At 41.8% G+C, this 16457-nt stretch overlaps 1 protein-coding gene across 9 annotated transcripts in view; it reads left to right on the top strand.

Moving 5' to 3' along the window:
* Positions 1–1337: 1337 nt before the first annotated feature.
* SMAD5 (SMAD family member 5) overlaps positions 1338–16457 on the top strand; it is a 35643-nt gene continuing 20523 nt past the window's right edge. For 2 of the 9 annotated variants that reach the window (XM_090064111.1, XM_090064113.1), the window contains exons 1-3: positions 1343–1487; positions 10076–10325; positions 14394–14455. The gene's annotated coding sequence lies outside the window, so the exon portion shown is untranslated. Of the gene's footprint in view, positions 1488–8989; positions 9135–10075; positions 10326–10356; positions 10376–14393; positions 14456–16457 lie in introns of those variants that run through there. The other 7 variants (XM_090064117.1, XM_090064120.1, XM_090064114.1 and 4 more) reach the window with 6 other exon arrangements.

The raw sequence follows: 16457 nt of genomic DNA, 5'->3' as shown, positions 1-16457 counted from the left end.
TCTTCTTAGTGCAGAATTTCAAATTTTGAGGGTCTGATTCCTCTTCGAAGCCAAACTTCAAAACAGTGGAACAGTATTTCCATCCCATACAAGGCTCTATTTTGTTTTGAGTCTACTATGTTTAGATTTATTCATATCAATATTTTTCTTGTTTTGAAAAACTGAACTCAGTAGCTGGGTTAACAAACTGAAGTGTAATTAAATGAAGACATCCATTCAAATCACCTTTAATGTGCCACAGCAATAGTCTCTTAATGTTGATTATAGTAATTAATGCATTTTTGTGAAACATAGTATAAACTCATTATCAGTTTGCAAGGAGTCTTGCACCTGAAGCTCATTGTGTTTCTCTGACAGAGAAAGGCTTGTTAATGTAACCAAAAATTATTTCCCATTCTCCTGGCTGTGAACAGAAGAATTATCCCTATTAAAGGAGCTGATTATTTGTATAATTTGCAAATTTATAATTATAGTTGTAAAGTGGCAGAAATAATCAGGATGCTGCACAAACAATTTTCAAAACAAGCAGAAACACACAGATTATAAAAGAGAATATCAACATAGTAAAATATTAGCAAATGAAATCGGACATAGCTGTCCTAATCAGTACCGTAATCACCAATAGCATGGGTCAAACCTTTGGACTGAAAAGAGCCTCGTGATAATTATAAATGGATTGATTGTGGTAATGCTTGCACGCGTAAGTAATCGTACTTTTTGGCATAAGTGCTTCCAACTTTGGAGTCAAAACATGTGTTTCTACACAATGCACTTTGAAATTGTGAAGAACTCTGCTCTCAGCAGAACGAGGCAGCTCTTTGTGTTCATTTCAGTCCATTCAGAGGACAGCACCATTTTACTTTAAGTAGGTTTGTGTTCTTCCTTGTTCTATTATCCTTTTAATATATAGAAATTAAAAAGATCATTTAAACCCAAAGTATCTATATACTGTTTGAGTACAAAGAAACATAATGCAAAGACTCAATACATTTTCCTCCTCCATTCGCGATTCACAAACAGACAATAAAATGTATTGACTAAACTGTTCACTGGAAAAGAATCAACGATTTTTGATAATGTCATTGATCAGAAACTCTGTGAAACATGTTGCTGGTTCAAAGTATGGCTGTATTGTATTGCAATTAAAAACATTATTTCAAGATGAAAGAAACAAAGCTTGTGTTGGTATGCAACTTCCAGAAAGTTTCTAAAGTGGGAATTTGAAGTCTTTACACACACACACACACACACACACACACACACACTTCCCAGCTTGACTGTCCTTGGTTGTTTGCTGAGAAGTATTTGTTATCTGATACCTCAGTTCTCCCAGCAGGCAGGGGGATACTTCACTCAGAGCTCCACCCCTAGCCTGTCTGTCGCCAGTATGAGAGAAAAAGGGAGAAATAGAAATCACTTGGAAAGGAACTAGAGGAAAAAAAATAAGGGCACAGAAAATGGAGCTGCAATAACTTTCTTTCTCTAAGGTAAAATGATGGAGATTTGCTTGTTTTTTTCCTTCCCTTTAAAATATGTCTACTTCTTAATTTGTTAAACCTTGTATTTCAGAGGAAAGAGGAGAGCTGGTAACATGGCGTCAGATCCTAAAACTTTGCAGATTTTACTGTTGTTAAACTGAATGTAACTGAATAACGTGGCTAGGGTCTAAGCACAGGCCTGTGCATGTAGAACTTTCCAAGGCAGCATCTGCTGCTAAGGTCATTAATTTCTAGGATTTTAGTTAAATCATGAAACAATAAAGTTTTAATACTGGAGTTGTAGAAAATTCCTAACATTCATAGTGGGTTTGGAATAATGTGGATAGGGAAAAATGTTTTTTATTTTTAAAAAAGTATACATCTGTAGAGAAGGAGAGATTTTGTGCTGAAGCATAAGTTTGAAATATGGATATAAAAGGATTGTGTTTGAATGGTATTAGGGTTTCTATTCCAGACAGTCAAGCAAATTGTGTAATGTTTATCTTTCAGTATCTTTAACCCAATCTAAAAGTGCAATTCTGTCCTCATGATGGGAAGCAATTAATGTACAAAACAGAGAACAGTATGTGTGTGTTGTAAATATGATCTAAAAGAACTTTGAGAATCCAAAATGCAGTTTAGAAGATGCAGTGCACTGTAATTAGGGGTTTCAACTACGTTATTGACCAAGCCTTACATGGGACCCATATAAGCACCTGGAGTGAAAAAGTTTATGAACTTTTAACTTGTCCCTTACTATGCCAAATACAGAGAAATTGAGGCATAAACAGAGAATTATTTTTCTCTCCATTTCTTTCAGCCTTGTAAAAACCCTGTCTTAAATTTAAAAGCTGACTCCCCCCTATCCCCCTCCCCATCTTCCCCACAGCATTTCTATGAAATGTTTGTGTCATTGTGAGTTTAAAGACTAGGGAAGTGCAATGAGTGGTAAAAAATGGCAACAAGAAAAGATTTTGGTTTCTTTTATGAAAATTAAATATTTCTTACCTTTCCTTTTTTCTTCATCTTCTCTTAGGCCACCACTAAGTTTTAATTTAGAGGGCATCCCCTATTCTGCTTTTGTCTACATGAAAAGCATTTTTTGCTGCTGAAAATAGCTCCTGTGAAAATAGAAGCGGAATCGGCAAAATTGTTCCTAAAATCACTCACACTTTTACTTTCATTCTTTCACTTGGTTGAATTAATACAGAAAACACTTGCGTGAAAAGACAAATGTTGTGCTAAAAGTATTTGAAATCTGAGCAAAACAGGAAAGGCTAATAACCTTGCCCTTGAGGTTTTTTAGCAGTTTCATGAGATAGGCATGAATGTACTTACAGCTGCACATCTTGATACTGGAGAGGATATTCATGAAGCCAAAGGTAATATTTGTTGGTTAGTTGTATCACTAAGTGTGCAATGATCCATTTTACCTCAAAAAAGCCTGATACCAGCTTCGCACCTGTGTTACTTTGTGGACCTCAGTGGAAACACTCCACAGTACTTACATCAATTAGAAAGAAGAATCATGCTCTCAAGCAGCTCATATGTATGTGATTTTGAATAACAGGAATATTATTGCTAGTACCACTGTGCTGGAAAATGGCATGTGGCAATAATGGCAGTGGAATGTATTTGTCTTTTGGAATCAATTACGGTTATAACTAATAGTAACTGTGTATGGGCTTGGTCCTCAGAGGCATTTTCACCTGCTTCTCTTGTCCCAGACTATAGATGTGCTTTTTTCATTTGGTCTAGATAGTTTGTTGAATCATGAGAACCTTTTTCATCAATTTTGAAAGTGACAGCCCCTGCTGGCCAAAAGTATCCGTGTAATCAATGGAGGGCTAGTTTAGGTATAAATGTTATGTACGCATACAGGGACTGTAGGATGCATTCACTCCACTGCAACTGAAATGACAGACAACTAGGGTTGTATTGTCAGTTGCTTCTTTCCTTTTTCTTTCTGTTTTCAGCAGGAAAAAAAAAATTCTTTGTTTAAAGAATAAAATCCTTTGATGCCACCTATTAAAAATCTTGCCCATTTGTGTTATAGTGCAGTTCTGTGTAGTTCCATCCCAGCATCACTGGGGAATGGGTGTAGCCCAGAGAAGAATTTGGCCCCTTGTGTGAGCTATACTTTCAGTGTTTCCACTATTTAGGGCTCAGTTTTGCTAAAAATAGTTTTCCTGTGGTTTTGGCTATGGAGCCGCAAATACAACTGCTCAGTGCATGGCTATTGTGGATCTTAGTCCTAATTCTGCTGCTGAAAGCGGTGGACTTCCAACTCAGTTTTGTCAACAGATTGCTATAATTAGTATGATGCTGCATGTTAGACCTCCCCACCGTCCTGTACATGGAACGTGTCCCACCCAAATGTCAGACACTCTTAAAACTGAACATGCTTAGGCAAGAACATTGGCATTGACACTTGGGAATGGGGAACTCTCAGAAACTGGCAACCTCTCTATAGCCTTGTACGGTAGAAGTCTGATGTAATGCTATAAACTAAGTGGTATATAGATGAGTAAATCTGTAGTACTACAATTAAAAAACAAGGCTCTACAAAGCCAATCTGGAACTAATAAAGGACAAAGAACCTCATCCTGAGAGATGCAAGATGATAACAGTGTGCAAAGTTAACAGTGATGTGGGATTAATTTCCATTATGCAGTATATCTTTCTGTAACATCTTATCATGATGCAGCATTTTTGTTATGGGTGACTTCTGAGCCTAGTGGTCACAAACTGCTCATAAAAGGCAGAAAGATAGTAACTCCCTGCCTTTTATTACTGGTGGGTCTCAAAATTTCTATGTAGTATTATTATGATAAAATGGGATGGTGGTATTGAAAAGATCGAGAACCACAGATTTCCAGTAATAAGTGAGAATACAACTTACTTCTATGCAACTGAAACAAAGATGAGCATAAAATGAGGAATGTTCTAGATAAATGGCAACAGTGAGGACATTCTAAGGAATAAGACCATTTACATTTTCTTCTACTTCTCCCCTCTAAATTAGGGTATTATTTCATGTTAAGTAATTGGCATATCATTCCCCTTTTTCAGGAATATTTTCTGCTCTTCACAAGATCCAGTTATCCAACTATACATATTTTAGACTGGTCAGAATCTATTTACAGGTTTTAGTACTAACTCTCAAATCTCAAAGGTATCTTTTCAATATTCAAATGGTCTTGTTGGTAGCTTCTCCTGGGATATATTTCTAAACTTGTGTACTGTTTTCTCTTCTTGTAGCTGTGATTATCATCTCTGTGCATAAGACTCCCAAACTCACTTCTCCACTCTCTCTGCTCAGTTTTGCATCTTGAGCTGCCTTTCTGACATATCAAGCAAGACATACCAAATCATCAATATTTTTGTATTCTGTATAGCATGGGGAACAATTTTAGATGCTCAAATGATAATAGTAATATTGATCTTGCTTTAACATCTCTTGTTTAGAACATTTTCACTGATCTCAGTGCTTAAGTTTTTTCAGGTGATTAAGAAAAACTGTGGATATAACAATATTCACAGATATTGACTTTTCTTTTCCTCCGCCGTCCAGCAACTTTATATTAATATCCAGCACATCTATAACATCAAATGAGTTATTGTTGCTGTCCTCCTTTCCCATACTGTCCAATGTCTATCAACATGAGTCAGTAAGGGGATGACAACAATATGGAAATATTATACAGCTGAGGTATCAAACTTGCCGCAGGCCCTTGGTTAGATAGGAACTGCAAGGGCATGGCCCAGGCTGAATCTGCGAAGCTAGCAGCAACTGAAGTGCGGCCATATTCTGGCAGCGGCACAGAGCTGTGTTTGGGAAGCAGCATGGGTCTGGGACCAAGTAGCAACAGGGAGCTGCATTCAGGCAGCAATGTGGAGCTATGTTTGGGCAGCATAATGGGACCTCCCCAAGTATGTGGTGGTACAGGGCTGCATTTGGATAGCAGCACAGGTCCGGGGGGGTTGCTGCAGATGGTCATGTCCATTGATGTTGGAGGCTCCTGAATTCTGTGGCAGGCTATTCCTCCTCCAACTTCTAGTAGTCTGCCAGACTCCTGGCAGGCTGGATCTGGTCTGTAAGCTGTATGTTTGACACCCATATTGTACACTAATGCAGGCTACTTCATGACTCCCTTCTCTTTCAACTTAAGGTAAAGCATGCAGAAGTAACAGTTCTTTCATGGAGCCCTAACTAATTTTAAACAGGTATTTTTAAATAATTTGAGGTTCTGTTCCACAAAAGCATCCATGTTATACCCCAAGACTATGAACTCAATAAGACAGTGTCCCACAGTAGCCCATAATTCACCATGTACCTTTGGGAATAAACACTTAAATATTCTACTCTGTATTTTGAAACTGCTTTAGCCTTTTTCTTCCTCCATATGTTCTGTGTTGTACTAAATCTCTGCTCTACGTTCTGCTTGTGAGACAGCCACCTGAGTTGCCCTTTGGTCTTCTCATACTGCTGCAAATAGTGAGATTATCTACAAAGACCCAACTTCCTCCACCCACCTTTAAACTCTTCCAAAATATGACCGTGTGCTTGGATATACAGCAGGTCCTAGTGAAGGCAAAGCTGGCTATACTGTGGCCACCTGAATCTACAGACATGCTTCCAGGCCTGGAAGTTGCTCCAGGCTCATCCTCAGAGCCCATTTTTGAGCCTTCAGCCTTTGGTAAAGACATTTGCTGGCTAATTTCAAGGTCATGTCAGAAGATTTGGATGGGTGGAGCATGCTCAGCACTTCCCCCAAGGGACCAGCTGCTACAGTGTGTTTCAAGTGGGGGTTCTAACACTTTTAACTATTTTTAAACTCATTTTCCTCTTACCAGCAATTTAAAAGTTCAGTTAAGGCAATCATTTTAAGAGTCACAGGAAGATCAAGGTTTCATAATTATTTTTCTAAACCATTTCCTTGTATTTATGTATTGTAGCTAGTTATCAAATTTATAGGCTAGAGAGACGACACCTTTGTTGTGGTATAATTTGCATCACAGTAGTGTTAAATAGGAGCTGAAATTAGGGAAACTTTAGCCAATCCAGTGGAAAATTGCACCTGAAAGACTGAGGGATAAGTTGCACCAGTTTACGTGTCATGGACATCTGTCCATGTCTATCCCAGGACATCCTTTTGCTAAGGGTTTATCTGTCACTTAGGCGAAGTACAGACAGTCAAAAAGTCTAAGGGTGGATCAATTCAATCTTTGCAAATTAGTCTAAGCTGCATAGATTGAACTGATAAGCAAGTGAACAGATGTTCACTTTTGATTCCAGAAACGCGGCCACATGCCTGCAGTACCCCAGGCCAGAGGCTGGGTGGCGCTAGAGCACACCTCCCTGCTGGGCTGGAGCAGACAGCTTGGGTCAAGGCTGGCCAGCCCACCCTGCGGGGGTGAGTTTTGTGGAGGAAGTACAAAGCAGCCTGGGATGCTGGAGAATGTGAGTTAACTTGAATCCAGGACAGAAGTCCAATACACTGATTTAAACTTAAATCAGCTAACTCTGATACTGTATCCATCCAGATTTGTCTTAAACTGGTTTCAGCCATTTTGAAAATAGTTTATGTGCACTGAATTTCTGTTGCGTTACAGATTTGAACTGGTTTTCCATCACTTATACTGGTATTATTGGTAAGCACAGTAATAACCACAACTGTGCCCTGCAGCAATTGTATATCTCTCATTCTGTGATCTCAGTGGAAATTATGTCTGGTGTACACATTCAATGTAAATTACACTAGGTCATGGGACCATCTGTCTGGACTCAGTTTTTTAGATTCACATGTACATGTTGGGACAAGCTGGGACAACAGTGGTTGGGTCAGAAGCACCAGCTCACCATGGAGCAAGCAGTATTTTTTTCAGCCCTACAGGTTACCGCCCCCATGCTCTAGATTGTATCTCAACAACATTATTAGCCATACTTGGGACAAGGCTATCAGATGTACTTGGGACACCTTACCTGATTGAACCCCTCTGGGGAGCTTAGGTGCCCCTTTGCCTACTATCCAGATTATAGCAGGATCGAGGAAAGAGCCTAGCTGCTCTGACTGTGGTTCTTTGCTTCCATTCAAACCTGCGTTTAGATGCCTCGGTAATTTTGGAGTCCAAAATGAGGTGCTAGATGGGTTTTGCAGCTGGTGGAGCGAAGTGTTCTGAATTGCTTTTTTGCATTTGCATACATAAATTCTCCCTAAGTCTCATTTTTAGTAGCCAAAGATGACTCTTAGCGTCTTGCCCAGAGACTGTAAACAACGCTAATAGGGATAAGGTTTGAAAGACAGATATTTCAGGTTTCTGTTCCCATTGCTAAGGCTATGATAAGTTATTAAATACTGCACAAGGGAGCAGACCTGATCTAGACTGATAGGTTGAGGTGTTTTACTGCTTTTTTTGTGTGCCACTGCTTCTGTGGGTGTTGTAAGAATGTATGAAACTTGACTTCACTTGCATAAAATGTCATTTCTGCTATCCTGTTGACTGGAAGGAGACCAGCTGCTTATTTATGTTCATCATTTATGTTGCCTGGCTCCAGAACATTTAGAATAGTTCTTTAAAGCAGAGGTGTCAAACATATAGCTTTCAGGAGTCACTGAGCCATTCCCTCCAGTCTGTACGGCTTCTGGTAGGCCAAGAAATTCAGGGACTGGGACTGCTGCAGAATCTGAGGTATAGGGCCCTTTTGGGCCTGGTTGTCACAGGCAGAGGGACAAGCGAGGGCTGTGCCAACACAGCCCTGCTGACTCTGCAATTACTTGGCCTGCTGTCCTTTACCCCATGGGTACTCGTTTGCTTCTGTTGCTGATCCTGCCATCCATGCTTATGGCACTGCTGGCCTCATCACCTCTGCCACTTGCCTTGTTGTCATCAGGTACAGACCTAGCTGAGGGGATGGGATGAGTTTTACACCCCTGATCTAAAGAATCATTGCTGAGATGGAAAGTGTTTCAAGCACTGCCCCTAACCCTACCTCTAGACTTTAATTAATAACTACATAATTCTTACTGTACCATTACTCCTCCCCACTCTTTGGACAGCTTTAGGTTTCTTCACCAGCGGAACTGACATTTCTGTAGCAAAATACATCATAATTCTGTACTGTGTGCGTCATTAAATAGTATACTACTCTTTTGGAGCTCTTCAATCAAAGTACATTTTGTTTCATAGAAGTCTAGGAACCTTTATGACTGGCACGTGAAAAACATCTAAAATGCCTGCTGCCAATTTGCTGTTTGTTATTCAGTTTATTAATTAAGCTACACAAAAGGGGTTGGAAAAAGCCCAGCTATTTTGTTGTCCCACTTTAAGGGTGAGTGGCCAAACCAGAACAATTGTTCACTGGCTAAACTACATCAGCCTGTTCCTCCGCACTCTCAATAAATTGCCGGGTAAACGCAGTATTAGGGAATGACTTGACCGCCCTGTGGGTCTAGTTGCAATGTGTTGGTGTTGGATCACAGGTTACCGAAGACTTCTGACTACACTTGAGATGACCTGGAGCCAGGGGCAATTTTGTCTGAATTTTCAAGGTGTTTGAAGCTTCAGTCTCATGTATGAGAGTGGGTTGTTGAAATGCACAAAGATTATTTTTGTGGCGGGTTTTGATTCAGCATCATCTCTAACACTTAAAAGGTATGGTTACTTTTCTCATTTATCTCTACATACCGTACTGCCCGCTATATTTCTCTGTGTCTTATTGTTTTTTCCCCCCTCCTAATATATCATGCCATTTACCACGCTTGTTGTGCTTCAACCCACGCACTCAGCTTACCGGTGTGAATTGGTGTCGCTACATTGGCTTCAGTATAACGCAATCCTGTTACATAACGTGGTCCTTGCTCTGTAGGCAAAACCAAACCATATTATAGTCAAGTGGCCAGCGCATTGCTGCGTTACGATCATCACACAGTCGAGGTGACTTGACACTTCCCTTTGTGCGCGTATCCGTTCTTCTAGGTAGCTTACAGGAAGGGTGACGACTTGTATTTCAAGGAATAAGGAGAACTGCAAGGAAAATACAGGATACAACCTCGCTTGCTGGGACCCGCCCACGATTGTATTGTTTCTGGTACAAAAATCACATTGGTCACCCTTGTCTAGCACGATATTTATTTGACGAGCTGTTTTCTTTTTTTCAAAGCGTCCCGTATGTTTTTCATTAGCTCCTGTTTTATTAGGCAGGACTCATTCTGTAATCCCTCATCGGCAGCTGAGGTTTTTTTTAAAGGCACGGAGATGCAAAGGAAGAAAAATCCCCAGCAAATTGGGCAGAGATGCGACGGCAGGACCCGTGCCAGCTATCGCAGGGCCACGAGTTGCATTTTGCTCATAGCAGGAGACGATTTTGCTGGGTACCAGCATTCAAATAACTGGCAGCAATTTGCACCATGGGCTCCACGAGGGGCATACTCCATAAGAGGAGGCCTGGGCCCTCTGTGCTGTCTGAGGAGAAGCGTTAGGCGCCTCCAGGCTGAGGGCAGGGGGGGTTTCACTCGAACTGGACAAAAAAAAGGTTTTTTTCCCCCCTTCTTGTTTTATGGCAAGTGACACTTGGTGTCTGTCTCGCGCTGCAGGGTCTGATGCTGCTGCGAGGGGAGGAGGAGACCGCGTCTCAAGGCTGCGCGCCCAGCTCCGACCGGAGGGAGGCGACTGGGACCCGGCCCGCCCCTTCCGCGGCCCCCGGCGCATGCGCGCTGCGGCCCCTCGCGCACATCCGGGTCCTCGTCCGGCCCCTGCCGCCTGCGGCCGCCTTGTCCCCTCGGCGCGGACCAATAAAGTTTTGTTGAGACCCGGCCCGGCCTGTGCGGAGTGGAGAGGCCGCCGGTGAGCGGGGCTGGGCCCTTTGTCCTCCGCGGGGCAGGCGCGGAGGGCGGGTAGGCGCGCAGCTGAGGCTTTGGGGAGCGTCTCTTTGGAGACGGGGGGGGGCGTTTCCCTGGAAACCGTGGAGGGGGGATATCTCCCTGGAGACCAGGGGGAGTTGGGAGGAGTGTTTCCCGGGAGACCGGGGGGGCTCCCTGGAGCCCTGGGTGGAGGGGGGGTATTTCCTTAGAGACCTGGGGGCTGCGGGGTGTCTCCCTGGAGAGCAGGGGGAGTTGGGGAGGTGGTTTCCCTGGAGACCTTGTGGGGGGATCTCCCTGGAGACTGGGGGGTGTCTCCCTGGAGACTGGGGGGACTGAGGGGGATGTATCCTTGGAGACCAGGGACAGTGGGGGTGGGTTCCCTGGAGACCTGGGGGGTGGGTCTCCCTGTAGTGGGGGGTGAGGGGGGCATTTCCCTGGGGGGCTGGAGGGCATCCCCTGGGAGACTGGGGGGGGGGTATCTCCAGGGGGGCTTTGCTTCAGGGATTGGTATGATGCCCCCCCCCATATGCCAGTGCCTCCAGGGAAGCGCAGGCTCATGTGCTTGACCCGAGTCAGGAGTGTGCTGCTGCCATGGGAGGTGCTGGGGTTAGCCCTTGATCCTGTAGCTCTTTGCTGCCAGGGTTGTGGTTTCTTCCCTCTGCCCCATGCTCCTCCTGCCTCAGATGTGCCTGGCATCCACCAGTGGCCTTGCAGCCCTGGTCCTAGCCGGGCAGCTCCCACGGGTGTGTTGGACCTGGGAACGTGAAAGAGGAAGCGTGGGCCAGTGGGGAAGGCACAAGATGGGCAATCAAGTGACCCGTGGTCTCCCTCAGGCCTGGGACTTCCCCATGTCAATGTAACCAAGTTATGGAATTAGCCTTGCTGTGTTTCATTTCTCCCTGTGTCTCAATCGGCAGTTTTTCCATTTCTTTTTCAACTCGAGGCACCCCTGGATGGATGTGAGATGACCCTTCTTAAACTCAAAGCCTCTCTCAGAAGATGCCACCTCTGAGTCTCCACATCATGTTTGACTACAGGAAAATACCAGAGCAGCTCTTCTGTTGCGAAGAACTTGGAAAGACCACAGCAGGCCAGAGTGGTTTTGACACAATGGATTCTTCTTCAAAATTTCTGGGTTTATCTTGCGAATCACATTTGTACACCTAACGGTACAAACCTTGCATAGCATCCCAGGGCGCTCTTGAAAGGATCTCTAGGCACCCAACTGAGAATTACATATCCTCCCCATCTCCCAGAGGCTTAATTTACTCGTACATTTTAAATTTACAATGTCTTAAGTGGAAGATACCCTGTAAAATGGTAAAGATTGTACATAATGGCCAGCTTGGAGATGTGGCCCATTGTTATGAGGCATCAGAGAATAATAAGCGAAGTTTGCATTACTGTGCTGTCTTTCCCTGTTGTCGGGGGAACCTTGGATGACCTGGTGTAGATAAAATGTGTTGCTGTTCTTCTTTCACTCTACTGCAGTGATTCTGGTACCGCAAGACCCTTTCAGGGGTGCTGCAGGGTGCCACAAATTATAGTCACTGTTAGACATGCAAAACATGATTCGCAAGGTAAACCCAGACATTTCCAATAGGAATCCACAGTGTCAAAAACATTCTGACCTGTTGTGGTCTTTCTAAGGTTTTTGTTACAGAAGAATTGCCTTATTTTTTCTGCAGTCAAAAATGCAGTGAAAAGTTAGAGCTGACACTTTCTGAAGCACCTTGAGTCTACTGAGGGATACCTGAAATCTAAAAAAGTTGAGAACTGCTTCTCTACCAGAACTATTTACACTTACCTCCCAAGTATTTAGCCATTGCGTTTGGTATTTTAAAAAGTGAAAACAAAGAGAAGAATTATTCAATGTATACCTCTCATAATGAAGTAATGATTATGAGAACGTTCTGTTTGTAAATCCTATAGTTTTTTCTCATAGTTAGCATCTGAGTTTCACTTTTGGAAAAACTTGTAATTTCAGCAGAGTTGTTTCATAATTAGTACTGTTTTTGAAAACATAAATATGAGATTAAAATAAACACTTGGTTTGGTTGCTTGTAATCTGCTTCTAGGTTTAATATCTTTATCCCACAGGAAGACAGTAGTGGTTCTGTTTTTATCTCACCTGAATTAAACTTCTGTTGGGTATGGCCTGAAATTACTGTTAAGTGCCTCAAGGCATTTATTTTTGAAAAAAAAATCTACCCAGTGAGGTAACTTGTTCAGAAAATGCTGGTTTGACCTCAGCTATAGACATAATGCACCACAGATGAAGAACTCATTAATAGAATGCAGAGTACACTGGGTAAACCATGTGAATAAGATAAAATAGAGACAGGATGGAAAGAGAGAGGAACTTTTCTCCTCTTGGGGAAGCTTTAATGAGCTAAGAGTGCAAGGATGCAATGACAGAATGTTGTCAGGGTAGAGATGGAGCTAAATTGCTGTTTTAATAAGTTTTGCATTTGAATACTATGCGAGGGAATTCTTCTGAATTTTAACCTGTGACTGAACCTGAAGGAGAGGAAGTTGAGCCCCTATCTTTTGGTTTTTTGTTTTTGCTTTGAAGTCAGATTTCAAATTGTGTGTCTTGCAGAAATGACCTGTTCTGCTATCTTCATATTGATGATAAAGTACAGTCTGACTGTTCAGAATTGTTCTTGTATTCTTCCCAAGGCAAATGTTACTAATAGTTTATTAAATGCATTTCAAGGTTTTTTTGGATAGTGTTTGAAAGTTAGGCTGTTGGCATTGCTAAGATCTCGCAGAGAAATACATTTTTTATTTCAAGAAGATGTACTTTATAAATAATTGCTTATAGATGTTGTTGTTTGAAGACGCGTTAAGTAAAACTTGTGTTATTTTGTGACGGCTCTCTTATTTGCCCTGTTTTGGAAGCAATTGCATAGATATACAGTTGTCAAAAAGGAAGCATATAATGGTTCCCCACAAACCACTACACTGTTACTTTGGGATGTCATCTGATTTAAAATGCAAGCCAGTGCAAAGGTTTCTCAATGGTTGTAATAGCTGTTACAGAGAACAATTAAATTGTGTGTAAGGCTTCCTTAAACATGCTTCCTTCTCTTGTAAACTGCTTCTTCAGCAAACTGAAGCTTTTGTAGTGAAGAAACCCACTCATGCTCAAACCAAGCAATAGTCATTCTTATCCTGTAGAATAGTTGTGTGGTTTATAGATAAGTAAAAAATAACTACTTTGGCAGTGTTGAGTGAAGTTGTAGCCTTATGGCTGTGGAAATATGCAAGAGACCATGATTTTTTGTGATGCCTTTTGTTGGATCAACTAACTGCATGATTGGGACACACAAGCTTTTGAATGTGATGTATTCTTAACTATTTTTAAATGACTCGTGCATATAATTGTATTAAAACTAGGAGTATCACAATTATGCCTGTTATCAGCTTAATTACAAGCATCTCTTTTGTACAGGCCACTTCTGCAGTACTCTTAAAACCAAGCAGAAAAGTTTCGCTGGCACTTCAGTAGGCTTGACCAGTGGAGATTTGGCAAGGTCTAGGACATTGTCTGCCAAGTCTATATCCCTGCCCCCAAGATTGAGCTTGCCAGGGACTGTCACCCTTGACAGAGGATCTTTGTCAGACTAGTTGCTACTGATCCACCAACTATGAGGTAGTGTCTCTGAATTCTGGGTCAGTGGATGTCACAAACGGACAAAGCCAGAATACTTTGTCATTAACTCACTCTATGCAAGGAAGAGAGAGAGATTAGTGAATTACTGTTGTCAGTCTTCTCTCCAAATCCCGTAGCATTTGTAAATTTGTCAGAGCTTTGGTGCAATCCAGCTGGAACTTTTTTGTGTATTTCTTGTTTTCAAAGAAAAGTTTTTATGGCGGCCTGTAAAGTCTCTGCTCTCTGTTGAGATTTTGATTATCCTGATGTCCAGTTCACACTTCCCATGGGTCCTAGTGAAAGTATTGTACTTCATTTAGCTGCATATGTACAATAACTTTAAACTTTAGGATAGGTTCACATAACTTGATCATTTTTTTTCATATATTTCAGGTCTTGTAAGAAGTACTGGCATGACAGACCTGGAGAATGTCTTCCATTTTTCCACAGAACAGGTATAGCATTAACTGAAGTTGGGAAGAGTTGTACCCTTTTACTGTATGTGGTTTGGCCCGTTCATGTGGCATTTCAATTTTGAAAGATTGCCTTTTAGTCATCCAGGTAGTTCAGTCTAAACAACCATCCAGGCATTGATTCCTGTCTGTTAAAAATGGCAAGGGGGGCATTGGTTTGTGCTGTTTTAATTGGTGACTTTCTCACATAGGTCTTTGTTATTTGAAAGTTGGCTTTCAGTTGTAGATACTTGCTGTAGGTAAAAGGTACTGAGTAACTTAAACATGAGCCAGGGTAATGTTTGACGTTCCAGAAGCAGATTGGGAATTTTTCAACAAACCCTTTTGCTTTGGAAGGCGCTGACTTGTTGAAACTAAAACTTCAAAGGAAAATTTATGGCTTTGACAATCCTTTTGTTGGGGTGGTTTCTGTTGTCTTAAGATGAAATTTGTGGTTGGTATGGCAGAATGGATGACGGTTCCCAGGATAGCCAATGACCAGATGATTACTTCTCCCAAGTTCTAGCCAAGTGCCATAGATTTGGGTCCCTCCTCTTCCTGAATCTCCTGTATTCCAGGCAAGTGTCCTAATCTAGGAGGCCCAACCTGTGGCAAGTTACACGGACAGCCTGTGTGTGGCACACAGCAAACTGGGGAGTAGGCAAGCAGCACAGTGGCAGATAGGACAGAAAGCAGAGGCGGTGTGGCAACGGATTGCCTTGCATGGAAGCGGTACTCAGTGAGGGTGCTAGACTAAGTTGTGGCAGGCCTGCCAAAAAAGTTATTTCCCATCCTAATCCATAACCTGCTCCAGGTTATTAACTATCCTTGAACGGAAGGGAGGTGTCTCTCAAAGGTTTTCAAAAGGTCTCCGTTTTGTTTTGCTGCAGCCCAAAACCAAATCCTGAAATCTTGTAAAGTATTTTCAAACCGGAATTCTTTTTTTTGGGCAGGCGTGACTGCCGAGTTTTCATTGCTGTCACATTGAGTTGAGGAAGTTCACTTCTTTTGGAAAGTGAAACCTTCAGCATTTCTGAATGTGAATCCGAGTTCTGGCAGGCAGCTTGTGCTTTCCAGTTCCGACCTTTTCTGAAATGTAAAGGCTGCCATTGTACTAGGTGCTGATATACTTGCTCTACGCTGCCTTTATTCCTTAAGTTTGCATGACTCTCTTCATTTATGTATGGAAGCCCTAGGTTCAAAAGGATTGTTCACTAACCCATTCCTTCAAGGGTGCCCTTGCATTTTATGCTGTAGTTCAAAAGTTTCCAAAGTGGCCGACATGTATGCTGGTTAAGAATGTTAATCAAATGCATATGTCACTTAGACTTTTAAAAATGAAACTTTATAAACAATTTTAAGTGATATGCAAGTGGGGAAATAAACAGAACATATATTGAAATGGAAAGGAGGGTTTTAAGGTTGTTCATAACTTTTGTGTTTAAGTTGGCTATTTTAGATCAGGATGTTTTTCAGTTTCTATTACTTTCATGTTTACCAAAATATATTGCTTTGCGTGGGAAGTTTGAATAAAAGTAAGGAATTTCAAAGGTAATATGAAAACAATTGTCAGTTAATATTTGAGTAGAAATTCAGTTGGCTGAAACTAAGGTCAGCTTTTAAAATACTGTCTGAGTTCCAAAGTGGTAGTTTGCAAATAGATTCTACCTTCATTTTGTATCCATTTTTTTTTTAAATGTCAGGTCGTTTTGTGCTTACACAACATGCAGATTTGGTATCCCTAAGGGGAAAAAACTTGATAGTCTCACAGTGGATCCTAGCACAAGTCTGGCAGTGCAGCCTTCTGTTTACCAGTGCCATTAAGCATTCCTTAATAGTGACCTGGAATTAAACCACCTTTGTGTGGGAAAGTTGCTTTCTTTCAGCGACTGTTCAATCCTTGATGCGTCTGATAGAATTGAACAGACAACTTTTCTGCTGTATGTCCTCAAAGACAGACCCAGCTGAATGCATGTGCATTGTCTGTGGCGTCCACTAGTATCCC

The sequence above is a fragment of the Crocodylus siamensis genome, chromosome 10 (genome assembly GCF_052110815.1).
Source record: "Crocodylus siamensis isolate JL-2025a chromosome 10, ASM5211081v1, whole genome shotgun sequence".
NCBI lineage: Eukaryota > Metazoa > Chordata > Crocodylia > Crocodylidae > Crocodylus > Crocodylus siamensis.
This window is presented reverse-complemented; position numbering and strand designations above follow the sequence as displayed.